Source organism: Perna viridis, chromosome 2 (assembly GCF_037379345.1).
Source record: "Perna viridis isolate PV_CMFRI_1.1 ecotype Kerala chromosome 2, ASM3737934v1, whole genome shotgun sequence".
Classification (NCBI taxonomy): Eukaryota; Metazoa; Mollusca; class Bivalvia; order Mytilida; family Mytilidae; genus Perna; species Perna viridis.
In genome coordinates, this window is record NC_142446.1 from 54,946,312 (window position 1) to 54,962,557 (window position 16,246).

The following is a 16,246-nucleotide window of genomic DNA, read 5'->3' on the forward strand; positions in this document are numbered from 1 at the left end:
TCTGTTAGTGACCGAATGGATTCAATAAAAGACCAACTGGAAAGATTGTATGCATGCTTTTCAACGGTACTTGAGTACACTAGTGTATCACTATGCGTTCTTATGTTCGGCAGGAATCACAAACTCCCTTTAACTTGGCATTTGGACTTATGAGGGGCACTAAACCACATGAAAAAAATCTGTATGAAAGATTGACGTACGCTTGCCAACCAAGGTGTTTTGCAAAGCTTATGTCCAACACAACGAATTTTACGATCTACGCTGCAGAGTTCTCCATTCAGAAAGAAGATTATGTATTCGTAATAGCCGCTGCTCTTTATGTTACCCATAACCTAGCAGAAATTTTGGTTGATATTACTTACGTAGTTATCGATCAGCCTATTGAAAACATCGGAATAATGAATAAATGAACAATAGCCACGTTTAAAAGGTAAAGAGGAACTACATACAAATAAAATATAAATAAATCGTAAATAAATAAAAGAAAATGAGCCCAAATTTTCTACTGAAAATATCACAGTTCTCTTATTAGATAAGACCGATAGGACACCATCGAAATCAAAACCTACTCCAAAATCGATCTACAATTACCAAACTTCAAATGAATATGAAGTGCCCCTTATTAGCGAATCCGACAATGAATGTGAAGAGAAATATGTACTGGAAGAAATATGTCAATGAATACACACTACTTGAAGAGCCAGCTATCGATACACGGGTAGTTTACCAGTTTCCATTCAAAGGTGCAAACAAAAGATATAAGACTGAAAGGACGATAAGAAACCTATACCAAAAAGGAGACACGTGTGTCTTTAAAAAAAAAATTTGTATTAAAATGGATATGAAATGTTTGTATTTTTTCGTCGACAAATGAATTATTTCTTCGTGAAATGATTAAAACAATGTGATGGATAAATTCAATATTGTTACTCTTTGTTCTAGAATTCTAGCTCTAGTATAGGGTTAAAGGGATCTGCAAATTTGTTCACTTCCAGTTTTTTTAGATTGATCAGGTATGCACTGTAGTATAAGCCAGAAATCCTTTGTTAGTCATACTGTTGATTTCGAAGTTCTGTACTGATAAGGGTTTTTTATGTGTGATTATTAACATTTTAATTACAAGTGTTATGTTTTAGCTTATGTAATCCCCGAGTTGTTGCAATAATTCGTTTGGGACAATTTGTATATAAAATTGGCACTTTGCAAGACTTATCATTCGTGATTTGGTTTGATTTGAGTGAAAAATGAATTGTGGTTTTCTCCAAAATACATTTCTGTCTGCTATAATTTTGTAAAAAATAGGTTCTATGTAGACAGACAAAGCATTGTTTGTTAAATGAATCTCTTTTATCATTGACAGTGTCTGAATTTTGTTTAGACAGACACTTTGTTAACTTTAAATTAACGGATAAAGCAATTAATTTGACAAAACATATACATGTAGTATGATTTGAGATGGGATGAATGAGAGTGGAATACATGTACGTGTTATCCACGTTTATCTGTAAAGAGGGGGTCCATGCAAAAACCAGACAGTGGGTGGCACGTGACAAATTTTGTTTTTAATAAATATTCATCCATTTCATGTCAAAAATGCATCCTTTCTGGAAGTTGAAAGCTGGTTTTTGATTAACTTCAACGATTAAAAAGAAACGAATTACTGTAACATAGAAAACATCAAAATTCATTGAAGAAAGCTAGATAATACTTTAATTTGAGAAAAAATTGGTTGTTTTGTCAAGGAAATTTAAAATCATTTTCTAAGCCATCCATCTCAGTCATTAAATTTGGTCTAAGAGATGATAATCGAGTTTTTTTTTTTTAATCCAAATCAGAAACCGTGTTACCTCTGAATTATATGTGCATACTTGCAAATGAATGTAAATAAAATACTTTATCTATTTGTTCATGGTATTGACATTTTAAATTAATGTTTAAAATTGAGTATAACACAAGATTAAGTGAAGTTTTAAATTACATGGTAATATAACACATTTCTAAGTAAGCTGGAACAAACTTTGTTTAGTAAACCATATTATTGGTTTGTGGGAAAATAACTTATTATTCGAATTACTGGCTATTTGATTATAAAAATATTACTTGGATTGAACAAAATAGCATTCCAACCCTGAAAGTCATAAAAAGCCGTAACAATCACAGAAGCCTGTCAAAAGTTACAGGTTTTAATTGTGTAGGACACAGATACAGATGTTCCAAAATCATTTCTTTGTCTCTTATGTTCCAAATCAGATATAGTCTCCACCAATATTTTTTTGAAAACATTTTCGACTGGCAACCATCTTTGAATGACGGTCAAGTGCCTTAGATACAGCCACAGAGGAATTCTTTCTGGCGACTTATCGTCAGATCGAATATCAAGTCTCTTCGATTTAATCCATGTTTATATTTTCATGTCTTAAAAAGGAGGCCATCTAAGTTTTTTAGTATAACCGTAAAAATAGAGCTTTGTTTACTTCTATTTATTTCTTTCTTAGAAGATAGGATGACACAATAATATACTGGAAGAAGACTTGGAACAAAGCAACAACAATATGTAACAGTTCTGTTAATTCGTTTGGGGCATTATTTATTAGTAGCATTCAGACTTCTAACGATAAATGTATTGATTCTATCACTAATTTTTATCTACGGTGTCTGGTAGACTAATTTCCCCTCGTAAATCATATTGAAAAATCATATTCCTTTTTAAAGTATAAATCTATAGTAGAATATTAGATAAAATACCATGAACAAATGCACTATGAGTTTACAAGTTCTAATTAGTCTATAGAAACCCGATACCATTATGGCGTGGCAATATTATGAACAAAGCTTAGAATTTAACCGACATGTTTTATCTTATCAGAGTCCGAATAAATGACTATACGTGCAGGAAACAAATTAAATTCCGTTGATTAGTATCAATTTAAGTGGTGGTTTACCACATGTATCGCTTAGTTACAATATTTTTTTTTTCTGCGGTACTGGTATCTTATATACGATTTTACCATACCATTCTTTCGGATAAGTGATTAAGAACAGAATAACAATATCATGGAAAAATTTGGAAATTTGGAAACAACCGTAATTGTCCTATATATAGAAAATAGGGAAAATGTCGATACTATTTCTGCATGTCGAAATATTAATATTACATATTCTGTACTGTTTTGACTTCTGATTTTACCAACTTTGCAGAGTGGCAATCTTGTACTGCCTGTTTGTATTGCTTTTTATAGGAAGAAATGACGGAAATGGAAGCGGGAGTTTAGCGTGCTATTAAATCTTGTTTATTTCCACAATAAATGTTAATATTAGGTTATGTTAAATGAAATGTGACTTAAAATATAAATAGTAGAAACTTCTAACTTTTAACATTAAGATTTTTCAACTTCTACTGTAGAGTTTTTTTTATAATGCTACACGGCAACTTTTGAGAGGGTGTCCAAGGAAGACACAAGGTGGCACATGCCAAATGTCATTTTCAAAGACATTTTACCATTTGAAATATCACACTGGTGATTTCTAAATAATAGATGATCTCTCTAACATCATACATTTTATTGAGTTGTTTTACATCTAAAAGAAAAATAATACGATAAAATTAATATGTACTTCATGTATGATAGGATCTGACTGGTTTCTCATTTGGCAGTCTCTTTAGGATGTAGACCTAGAGTAAGGGACATAAATCTTGAAATCAGTGATACGTTTGTATTATATTCAATTTCACAAAAGCCGTTCAAGCTTTCCTTTGAATCAGAATGAAATCAGTCCAAGTTACTTTGATGGGAATGATGTTAAATGGTGAATACAAACGTTCCAATGATTTGTAAGAGTTGTGTCCCCTACCCTTAGTCTAACTCCTTCTATGCGATAGCGTGAACGTTATAATCTTTATATAATATGAATACGATACAAAGAAATGATGAATTCTGTCGCTGTTAAAGACCCCTTTTTGACTTTTTTGTTGCTTTGAAAGTTAAAAAAATCCTTTCGATCATTTTTCAAAGAGATGCGTATTACCGGTAATTCCTATTCGTACAAAATGTAATTCATTAAAAAGCGGTTTCGCTATCAATGTCCGACTAATTTGCTAACAATGCAATGGAAAAATAAGTCAACTTAATTATATGTTTAATTTGACATTAAAGTTTCATAGTGTTGAAGGATGGTGAGTGTTTTCAAATAGCTTTCCTTCTTATAGGGTTTCTGTCTGTACTGAATCATTATTCTGTGAATAATTCGTTCATTTTTTTCCAAACACCGGTAGTATAAAGCATTTAAATACGTCAATGACTTTATACAAAATATGAACTGAAGGATAAAAACAAAATCACTGACAATTATATCGCGGCATTACATAAGAAGAAAGATGTTAGGAAAGGGAAAGGTAACTATTTACTGTACATTATCATTAACTGTGACAAAACATTTATATCAGAACTTTCGCTTTGGAAACAATAATACAGAATCATGGTAAAGAATTGAGTTAATTGTTTTTTTTTTTTTTAGATCAAAGCTAGATTAAAGAAAGCATGTAACACGGACACTATTAATTCTTGTCTTAAAAGTACCAGCCAATGCACATATAGTTCAGACAATGCCTATGCTAAGGTCGTTCATAGTGAAGAAAAAATCCACTAAACAAACCTTGCTTTTTCGGTCTACATATGCTGTTCTCCCCTTAATAACATTTCTTTCTATTTTCAGATCTGTATTTTGGAGAAAGCCAAACATTTTTTCGACAAAAATTAAAATTCAACCAAATCAAACCAAACGAAAAACGGAAATTCTTGCAACGTATCAATTTTACGCATTTATCTCGAAAAAACAACAATCAAATGACAAACTGAGATTTGTAATATAATCTGTAACACTGTTTCTGAATTAGATATAACAGTGAACTTATCAATTTATCTAATAAGCGTCTCTATAGGAACTTGATGGAATAAAGAAGACGAAGAGTATGCCGAATGGACAGCGCATCATCGATTGCTTAGTTCATAATAAAGAGTGTAACTTTATGATTTGAAAGAAAACAAACAATAATCAATAAAGCAAAACAAAAACAAAACAAAACAAAAAATAGACAACACTTTTCCACAGAGTAACCAGATAAGTTTTATGCAGGATGGTGAAACTCTGACATTATCATTTAAAAGAATGGCTATTTTTGTGGTTTTATCCTATCATATTTAGAAAATAGTTCATGATGATATTAATGGGGTCATATAGACCGTTTGGTAGCCCCTCAAAAAGAATTTGGACAGACGCGGTTCATATCTTGCAATTTGACCTTAAATACCTTATATGGTGAAAAATTTGCTGTATTATACTTTTTAACTGTATAATCTGGATCATTCGTGTAGAAGAAAAAAAAAAACCCAAAAAAACAAACAACAACAACAACAAAAAACATACACAACTTCTAAAATTGTGTCGTCACGTTCTTACGTTGAAAGAGAGGCGATCCATATAATATCCTTCCGGTTCATATTACCATATATGGACAGGCAACTATATCTTAGAAAGGAAACAAATAAAAGTCTAAAATTTTTTATTGTTTTACTTTCTTAAATGTTTCTTCTTGTCGACATAGCCACGTATTATATGGGCCCCACTGCTTTCAAATTAAGAACGTTTCATGTTTTTAAAAGTGATGTATTTTTTTTTAAAATTTATTCCACACGAATACTCCAGAATTAACTACATTCGAATCATTCAGAAAGTATAATTAATAAATAATTCATGATACTTAAGGCCAACTTGCAATATATGCTACGATTCGGTTAAAGAAATGTTTTGGTTGACGAAAAGATTTACATACTGCCATGTGACCCTCATCGTCCAAATATGCAGAACAATCAAGAAAATAATTTATAAATTTCATTTTGTTTACGTGCCTGATGCTTGACATAGGCGCTGACTTAAGTTCTCTGTTTAAGAATCAGGCAAAATGTGTGGCACATAAAGAAAACAAACACAGTTATTTTTATTGCATTATACAAGTATTTATACCTGATAACCTCTAAAATTACGATCAAAGTGTGTATTAAGTGTGCCTTTTGAGTTGAAAAGTACTATGGAAAGAAGGCGGAAAATATTCCACATCTTTTCTGAATATAAGCAGTAAAAATTATTTAAATCACATATGCTTCAAAATATATAATAATAGCTTTTTGATTGTTTTCTTGATGCACATGTATTGAATGTATTTGAGGCAAAAAAGACCAATTGAAAAACAATGATGTGCCTTCCTTTGCCTGATTTTCACGAAGAATGGACCTTACATGAGTTGATCGGAAGTATTGATATCAAAAGGTGAAACTCCATATTAAAAATAGTTTCACCCTAGGCATTCCGTGTTATATCTATAACAGTGCCTGTTATATCTCATACAAAAAAACCAAATTATTATTGCCTTCTCATATTATTTATTTTTATCAACAGAAACATATTTTGTTTGAAAAGAAATAAATGAAGAAAGGAAAAAACAGACATAAACCGATAAAAGAAGGAAGTAATAATAAAAAGAAAACAAGCACAAAGTAGAAAAAGAATTTTTTCAAATTGTAGTGTAACTTATGAATACTATAAAATATAAATTGATAACGGAACAAATAAATTATAAATGAAAATAAATTAAAGTAATAATAGACAGGGGTAGCCATCCGATGCATTACGTCAAAGTATGTGTTACTTTTACGACAGAAGTAAAACTACAAATTGATTGGCATTGACTACTATGTCACATCCGGTTTTTATCTCTACAAAAGTCCCATTCGTATATTTTATAGGTACAGATGTTAAACATTGATTGATTGATGTTAAGCACTCAAGCAGCAATGTTTCAACTATATACGGGCGATGAACATAAAATGGAAGATAAAATAAACATGAAACGACGAAAAGAAAAATGGGATGGGACACAAGAATAATAGGGTCGACGAATTTTGATTGCCACTAGATATATGTAGAAGTTATTAAGGTCGGGCAATTTAACCCCTGCGTCTGAGCCAAGGTTCCTATACTTGTTGAATACCACATCAGGGTTCTTAAATATGCGAGTGACGTGGCATATTTCCCAACATGTTACATGGTTTCTGGTTAGGTTTTCCCTATCATGACCTGACAACCCCAGCATGTAATATGCCAGGGGCATCCCATTCAACCATCTGGGGCACTAACCCAGCTTATTGCTTTGTGGGTTGATCGCCCTGGCACCCGGCCAGGGTTCTGGGCACTATTTAGTCGCCTTCTAGGACAAGCCTTGCGCTACTGCAGGCATATTCTTTTGCCACCTAAATCCGCATGGGGTTTTAAACATTGAGAAATATTCTGTTTCTGACAAAAAAGTTAGCTGACGGATTTTCATAGTTTCATCAGTATGTCTGTTTTCACTGTTTTGATTACTGTTTTTTGTGCTGCCTGTTTGTATCGCAATATACTGAAAACAATTAACTGCAGTGGAAAACCTGGTTAATTCCAATTATTTTAAAAGCAAAAATTGCAATGTACTATTCAGGACTGTTGCAGTTGTTTTCAACTTTCCGGTTTTGTACTAATATTGTTATTTGCTATATTGACTGGTCGTCAGATTAAAAGAAATCGCCTATCTTTTTAATTTTAGATATGTTGTCACCAAATTGTTATCACTTATGGATATCGCAGAAAGGTGACGATTCTCTAAACAAATTCACCTATGTAACCATATCTAAGAATAAAAACTTACTCGTGGATCGTTATGGTGTTACCATCTGCACCATGGAACTGAATTGTTCTCGGTGTTCCTTCCCTCTTTTGTCTACTCCGGATGTAATATTTTATGAGCAAATCAGCGCGTGAAAACCAGAGTACGCTTACCCTACTGGTGCACCTGGACCATACTCCGAGTTTTTAGTGAAGTCCGGGTTACTCATTTACTTTCGTTTCTTTGCACGTGTAAGTTTAGTTTTATCATGTTCTTTATTGTATGTTTTCCGTTTTTAGTCTTTGTCCTTAGAATATAGAATCTAGGTTCCCTTGATTACTCTTTAATAAACCGGTTTCTCTGCTTGGTTTTTATATGTTCCAAAGAACATTCAAAATATTTGTTGTAAGCTTAATACTCACATATATAACAAAAATAATCGGAAACAAAGAGTCAAGTTTCAGTTTTCTTTAAAAAAAAAAATAGCTCAAAACGCTTTTTGAATGGCGATAAAGGCTCAAGTAGGATAGATTGTCCATATTTCAAAGTTTACGTTAAACTCAGGAAACGGGTGAAAATACGACGGGAGTCGCATTTGATGAACAATTAAGTAACAATCAATATATAATCCGGAGAGTACCAATGGTAGTTGTGTTTCATGGTGCAGAAAATCCCAACAAAAACAATACAACAGCATCATTTATATATATATATATGCGCCACTTTTACAGTGTTATAGCTCTTTCACTATGCTCAGTTTTGTCTCAAAGCACTCATTATATACATTTATATCTTCCTTAAATCAACCACATCAAGAATGATAAATCTTTCAAAGTGTCAAGTTCAAGGTTAAACTATGTAATTTTTATATCTAAAGTGCAAGACCGAACGAAAAAAACTAATGTTATGTGGTCTGTAAATGTTTCTTAATAAGAAATAAAAAGCTCATTCTGTTGGCTTTTGACATACATTAATAACTTCTTGATGGATATTCATACAAATCTGCTTCTGAAGGGAACTGGCGTAGAATGGTCGAAAATTATGCTTGAACTTACGACTTAATACCTTTTTGAGCAACTCGGCGCACATCGCTGGACCATGCTCCCAGTATTTAGTAGAGTCATTTTGTTTCGTTGTACATGTTTTTGTTGTTGTTAGTTATTTTATTTTCCTTGGTTGTTTAATTTTATGTCTGTTTTACCATGTCTAGTAGTTTTTCTAGGATTAAATTTGTTTAAATGCTGCTCGAATCTTGGTTCCATTGGTTATTTTTCACCAAAATAGAATGATCTGTGTTTTTTTTAAGATTTCATGAAAGAAAGAAAGAAAGAAAGAAAGAAAGAAGAAAGGGTGGGAGAAAGGAGAAAGTTATCCCCTGTCCGCTCCTCATAATATTTGTAAACGTCTCATTCTAATGTTGCATAACCCGTACAGTAGACACGTCTACACATTATCCGGAAAATACCATCTGCAAGATATTTATCATCTGAACATGTAATTGACTTTTCGACTATAGTGGAGCTATATCTGGCTTGATGACATCACTCACGGGGAATACGAATCTAATTAATTGGCATGTTTCATGTTGTATCAAATTTATTTGAAACACACGAAGGCACAATTTACTTGATTAAGTGGAGGAAAATATCTACTCGTTTCCAATATATTTTTTCAAAAACAAATTAGTTTGTTTTTGAAAACAATAAAAAGAATGAATCAAATAAAATTAAATGGATTTTTCCCAGTTAAATACGATGTAGAATATATTTTGATAAGAAAACAATTCTCAAAGATTTTTTTTAAACAAGGAATTCTCTCGTTATTCAATCTAAACACAGCGCATACAGTTACAAGAAAAAACAAATTACATTCTGTGATAAATTGTTATAACAAATGACTTTTAGCGTTAAATACACATTTCAGAATGAATTAAACCCAAACCATCTACATAATGCCTGAATAGCGATTTGTATTACAGCGAGTAATATATTTAACTTTAGGGAATACAGTTGGTCTACCATTTTTGATGAAATGTCTGAGAAAATTAACTGACAATAGATAAGGGAGAAATTAACATTTCATAGGTATTTATTCTTAGTTTGATCATAGCAGATTAAAAAAAATAAATCTTTTTTTTAATTGTCCAGTTGACTATCTAAAAATCATCAGGTAATTGTCATTTAAAAGACCAAATGTTTACCTGAATTTACTTTTATTATTCGCTGTAAAAGTAACATCAATAAATTAAAATTATTATTCGCTGTAAAACTAACATCAATGAATTCAGATTAATATTAATCACATTCTAACTACTCGTATGAGTTTAAACTTTAAAAGAATCATTATTCTTAAATATCATGTAATATTTTAAAATTTGGTATACTAATTAAATTTAAGGGAAAAAAGTAACTAATACTACACCAGTTTTATGGAAGTTGATTGTAGCCTAAATAAGATATATGATTTAATGATAAATGCATTTTATTTAAAATGATAAAAATTACGGTAACATATATTTTCTTCTTTTCATCTTTCATAAGTTCTATATGGATAAAATGGAACTATTCAAGGTTACTGACATATTGGTTTTTTCCTCTCAATTTTGTAAAAAGTCGGTACTTTATTTCATGATAGTTTTAAATACCTTAAGTATTGCGTAATTTGTGTTAACTATTTTTCTTAAAAAAATTAACAACTTAGAGAATTTTAAAAACCTAAAAGCCTCTTGTAAACATAATATCGTTTAGCTAGATCCTTTAATCTCAGTTTCCGCCATATAGATGATTTATTATCTTTAAACAATCCTAATTTCGGGGATTTGATACATCGCATCTACCTCAAAAAACTTGAGATAACGGATACTAAAGACACTGTGAAGTCAGCCTCATATCTTGACCCACACTTAGAAATCGATGGTAAAGGAAAACTATTGACCAAAATTTACGACAAACGTGATGACTTTTCATTCAGAATTGTCAACTTTCCTTTCATCTGTGGCAACATCCCTCCAGCACCTGCGTATGGAGTGTTCATATCACAACTCATATGTTATGCCAGAGCTTGCCTAAACTATACAGACTTTTTGTATCGCGCTAGAACTCTAACAAATATGCTTCTGGAACAGGGTTATGTTGCTACAAGATTGAAGTCGTCACTACTGAACTTTTATGGTCGTCATCACGAACTCGTGGATCGTAATGTGTATCCATCTGCACCATAAAAACTGATTTATTCAACGGGTCATAGTTTTCCTTTCCTCGTTTGTCTACCCCGGACTTGACTTTGTATGATCAACTCGGCGGGTGTTTCTAGAAAAACAGAGGACGCTTACCCTACCGGTGCACCTGGTCCATGCTTCTAGTTTTAGTGGTGTCCGAGTTGCTCATTTGCTTTTGTTACTTTGTATGTCTGATTCTAGTTACTTTATGTTCTTTGTTTTGTATGTCTGTTTTCATGTCTGGTCTTTGTCCCTGGATTACATTCTTTTGATTACCGCTATAACCTTGGTTCCCTTGATTACTCTCTCAAACGCACAGTGGCAATGCAATAAAATCATTCAGCATTACTAGTATTCAATGAAACAAAAAAGAAATAACAAGAGAACAAAACCTTTAAATACATCAATGTTGGAAGTCACGACATTTTGAAATAAAAAGATTACGTCAGATTCCTAAAAGAAGATTTCAAAAGTATTTATGGGTTTTATTGCTTGAAAAGGGAGTGTCCAACTGTGTATGTAAACCGGAAGAAGTTGTCAATTCTTTGAAACAAAAGAATAATCAACTAATTGTGAAATAAAATATGCTCGATGTGAGTGAAATTGATGCATTGATTTTGTTCTAAGGTAATCGATGTGCAAACCAATAATTAAGAGGATATTACAACAGTTTAATGACCAATATCAAATAATTGGGTGTTTGAATGCAAATGAGGGCATAAACAATACATAATACAGTTGATAAAGTTGTTAAGTTAAAGATAAAATCTTGATTACTCTAAGGTTCTATTATAGGATCGATTGTAATCTTAAAATCATTCCCCAACTTACATGCTTTTCTATTTCAGAAATACTTATTTTCGGTTTACCTAATCTTCGCAACATATGATTATTCTATTTTGTTTCTACCGTAAACGTAACTTAGCGATTCAAGAAAAGCAGAGAACGCTGACTCAACCTGCACACTTGGTCCGGAATGTTCATTCAAACACGTATTATTTTGGTTATTTCTTGTTCTTTGTTGTGTTTGTTCACTTCGTCCAGTCGTTATTCTTAGATTATATTTCTATTACCGATTGAATATTGCTTCTTTTTATCTGAAACATAAGCCAGACAATGCAAGTAAATACATGTTATCCCATTTAAATACTAAGATGTGATCTACCTTTCTTCAAATTTGTTTTGTATTTCAGTTTAAGTGTGTTGACCTAGGTGTGCTGACCTGTAGAAGTTTAATTGTTCGTTGCTTTGTATTTTGGTGGATGACTGTCTCTCTGTCAATCATTTCATATTTCCTATTTAATGTTAAAAAAAACTAACTTTATCTTAAATTATTTACAAAGATTATACTCTAAAAGACAAAAATCAGCAACCTACTTTAAACTGTGTCACTTTATTTATTTGGTAATTACAAGCTTTACGTGTTGTTCCAATGATAAAACATAAAAAGGCTTGAGGAGATATATAAAAACAATAACAGAATGCATGCGTTGTATTAGACATAAATTATTAAATTAAAATAATTAAAATAATGCATAAAACATAATACACATTGTATCTATTTTTATAAACAAAAAAATAAATTTTACATCATTAAGGATATCCATGTTATTTAAATTTCCATTCTATTTACTTATATGTGGTATTGAAGGAGTAAAATGTTTGGTTTTAAACCTAAAAGAGGATTCTAGGATTCCTCCTTAGACGGCCCAAACTTTGTTATCAAAATGCATATCACATATTTGTATTATATAAAAAAATATCTCCAGCACAAGCTAGTTAATGCACAAAGGTTGCAGTGCACAATATGTACCTGGATGGTATTCTTTTGATTACCGCTATAACCTTGGTTCCCTTGTTTACTCTACGAAATAAAACAAACTGACAAAATGTCACTTAAGGACGAAAATAGACCATTTCGTGTTAACTGTGGAGTATTCGAGACAAATACTTCCGCGAGGTAGGATTTGGGTTAGAACAAAAGACCTTTCCTCGCAGAAGTATATATCAAGCATGATCATCAACTATCCCGCAGTTAGAAAGAAATGGTCTATTGAAACTCAAATATAAAAGTGTTTTCATAGACTTATATTGACAGTTTTAATAATGGACGTTCAATAACCTTTACCATGTGAACCATAATGGATTTGAATTAGACTTTGGAGTTGGTTAAGCATGTAGCTGAAGGGTAAATGAACCGAAACCCTATCATCGTAAGCAGTGAAATGGATCTGTTGTAGATTGGTCTCTTGCGTGATAGGACTAAGCCAGAAGTATACCTGATAAACGTGGGTTACTCGAAAGATTAAAAATCGCTTAATGACTGGATTATTGTATCTTATGATACTCTTAAGTAATTAACACAAGAGTCTGAAAATCAAAGATTCAGTATAAGTGCAAAATAATAGATTAAACTTTTGGCAGAAAAATATATACTAGAATATTTCTTTTTAAATATTGAGAATGGTGATATTAATATATAATTTAATAGAATTTTTCATATCCCACCTATCACTCCTAGGTCGTGAGCAAACAGGCTATGGGATAATAGTTAACATGGGCTAATATATAATATTACGATTATTCTATCATGTCCATGAAATTATCTAACTACAAACCATCATATCCCATATGTGTGCTTATGACAAAAAGATATCATACACCTTTTTTGGAAAAGGAAATGCGATTTGTAATGAACGGTTGTTATATAAGGTTGAATCAATTTAAAAAAATGATATCAGTTTAATACCAAATCATACCAACCAACTTAGATACAAGTCTTTAAAATGTAGTAGAAAATCAAACATTTTAAAACTCAATCGCATGGTAAATCGTTTTCTTGCATTTTTCCAAATATGATGTCACTAACTAAGCTTACCACTCGTCTCGTTCATAATATACTAAAACAAACATCTAAAAGAAATTCATTGGAAATGTTCTGGAATCTTCAATGTGTATACCATTGCAAAGCTTAGATTTCTAAATAATGATATGAATGGTACGATGATCATAGAAAATTTGGCAAAAATGGCTTGAATAAATGATACATAAATACGTAAATCAGCACTTTCCCATTTCTGACAACAGTATGAAGCCAAATTACTCATCATACATTTATACAATATTCATACGCGTTTGTAGTAAATGACAATATGACTAAAAAAAAGTGCTCATTCCCAGCTTTATTTCGACGGCCTTTGATCACAAACATACAGGTCATATCCTTACAATGCATATGAATAAACTGAAAGTGTTATTTTTATTATACAGAGAGGTGGCAATTCAACCCCGAAGTATTAAGTGAGACATATATGTAAATTGCATGTAATAACATGACATTTTCCATATGTCCCGATTATCACCCCGAGACTGTCATATCCCCTCAAGCCATGACGAGGGCTGTTATGGCTTAAGTGTTGGGTAGCAGGGCAATATGGAAAATATTCATGTAATAACCTATATTTCAAATATTTACGGCTTTATATAGAAATGCATAATAATAAACACAATTGATAAATAAAAAAAAAAAGGAATATATTTAGAAAACAAAAAAGACCAATAGCTTTGTTCAAGTTAATATGAAAATAAAGACTATATTTTTTCAGGCTCCCAGTTTTTAGTGGAGTCCGAGTTGCTCATATACTTTTGTTACTTTGTATGTATGATTTTAGTTACTTTATGTTCTTTGTTGTGAATGTCTGTTTTCCATGTCTGGTCTTTGTCCCTGGATTACATTCTTTTGATTACCCTATAACCTTGGTTCCCTTGATTACTCTATCCTATACTAGTCACTAGAAATGTCGTCCTATTTTTAAAAGTTACAATTCATACAAAAGGAAGAGAAAAACACTCTTTTCTTAATCTTGAGAAATTACATCTAAGATTAAAAATAATAAATATGCATAATATCATCTTTGAATTTGATAACTGGTTATTCACATATTGTTATAAAGTACTGGTTTAGGGGCGGTTTTTGCAGATTGAGTCACAACAATAAATACCAAGAAAGACGAAAATAACTTGATACTTCCCACTTTATTCTTTGATTGTTTGATTCACAAAAAGTCAAAAGTATAAAGTTGATAGTTAATTCTGATAAGATAAAGTTAAAAACACTGCACTTTTTAAAAGTTACCCTTTTGTAAAATTCAATCACTCAACCCGTACGGAGCAAAGCCTTTGACTATTTGCTTAATTAAAATGATATATACAAATATATTGATTATATAAACAGAAGAACTAGTAGTCAGTTTAACCTCATTTTATGTCTGTAATGTATAAAAGTTAGCCGATAGAGTGAGAGATGGACGGAGTTTGTCTTGCATGCATGGGCATTTATGTTTTTAGTCTGTCATGCATCTTTAGTTATTGATTAGATTTGAAAACCAAAGAATGTTTTGCGTTTACCGCCCAAGCCATAACACCAATAAGATATTACAATGTCATTTTAATTGCATATCCTATTATTAAGTGGATAAAATAATTTGACGCCAATTTGAAAACTATCCAAAACGATGATATCCCTAGGTCACTTGACTTAATTGATGCCATTATAATTCTATCGCGCTAGAACTCTAACAAATAGGCTTCTGGAACAGGGTTATGTTGCTACAAGATTGAAGTCATCACCACAGACGCTTTATGGTCGTCCTCATGAACTCGGGGATCGTTATGGTGTATCCATCTGCACCATGAAAACTGATTTGTTCAACGGTCAGTTTTCCTTTCCTCGTTTGTCTACCCCGGACTTGACTTTTTATGAGCAACTCGGCGGGTGTTTCTAGAAAAGCAGAGGACGCTTACCCTACCGGTGCACCTGGTCCATGCTTCCAGTTTTAGTGGTTCCGAGTTGCTCATTTGCTTTTGTTACTTTGTATGTATGATTTTAGTTACTTTATGTTCTTTGTTTTGTATGTCTGTTTTCCATGACTGGTCTTTGTCCCTGGATTACATTCTTTTGATTACTGCTATAACCTAATGCGTTACTAATGTCCCATAGGATGAATAAGGTAACGGGTAAAAGTGTAATCGAAAATTCACAAAAATTCTTTTCAGAAACAACCAATATGCATACAAAGAGAATGAAAGGAGATTGCACTCTCATGTGAACTATATCAAGCCAGAAGCTGATATTTCAGTGTTATGCCATTGTAAACTTATTATTTGTATACTGCGCGTGATTTTGATGGGTATTTAATAGATTTCATATGAGACAATTGTCGATTTTTAAACAGCTTATAATAACAGAGGACAAGATCATCTATAATTGATACCGCCACCTGAGATGTCACGATGGAAACCATTGTAAACTTTTACCTGGAATTTTAAAAGCTATG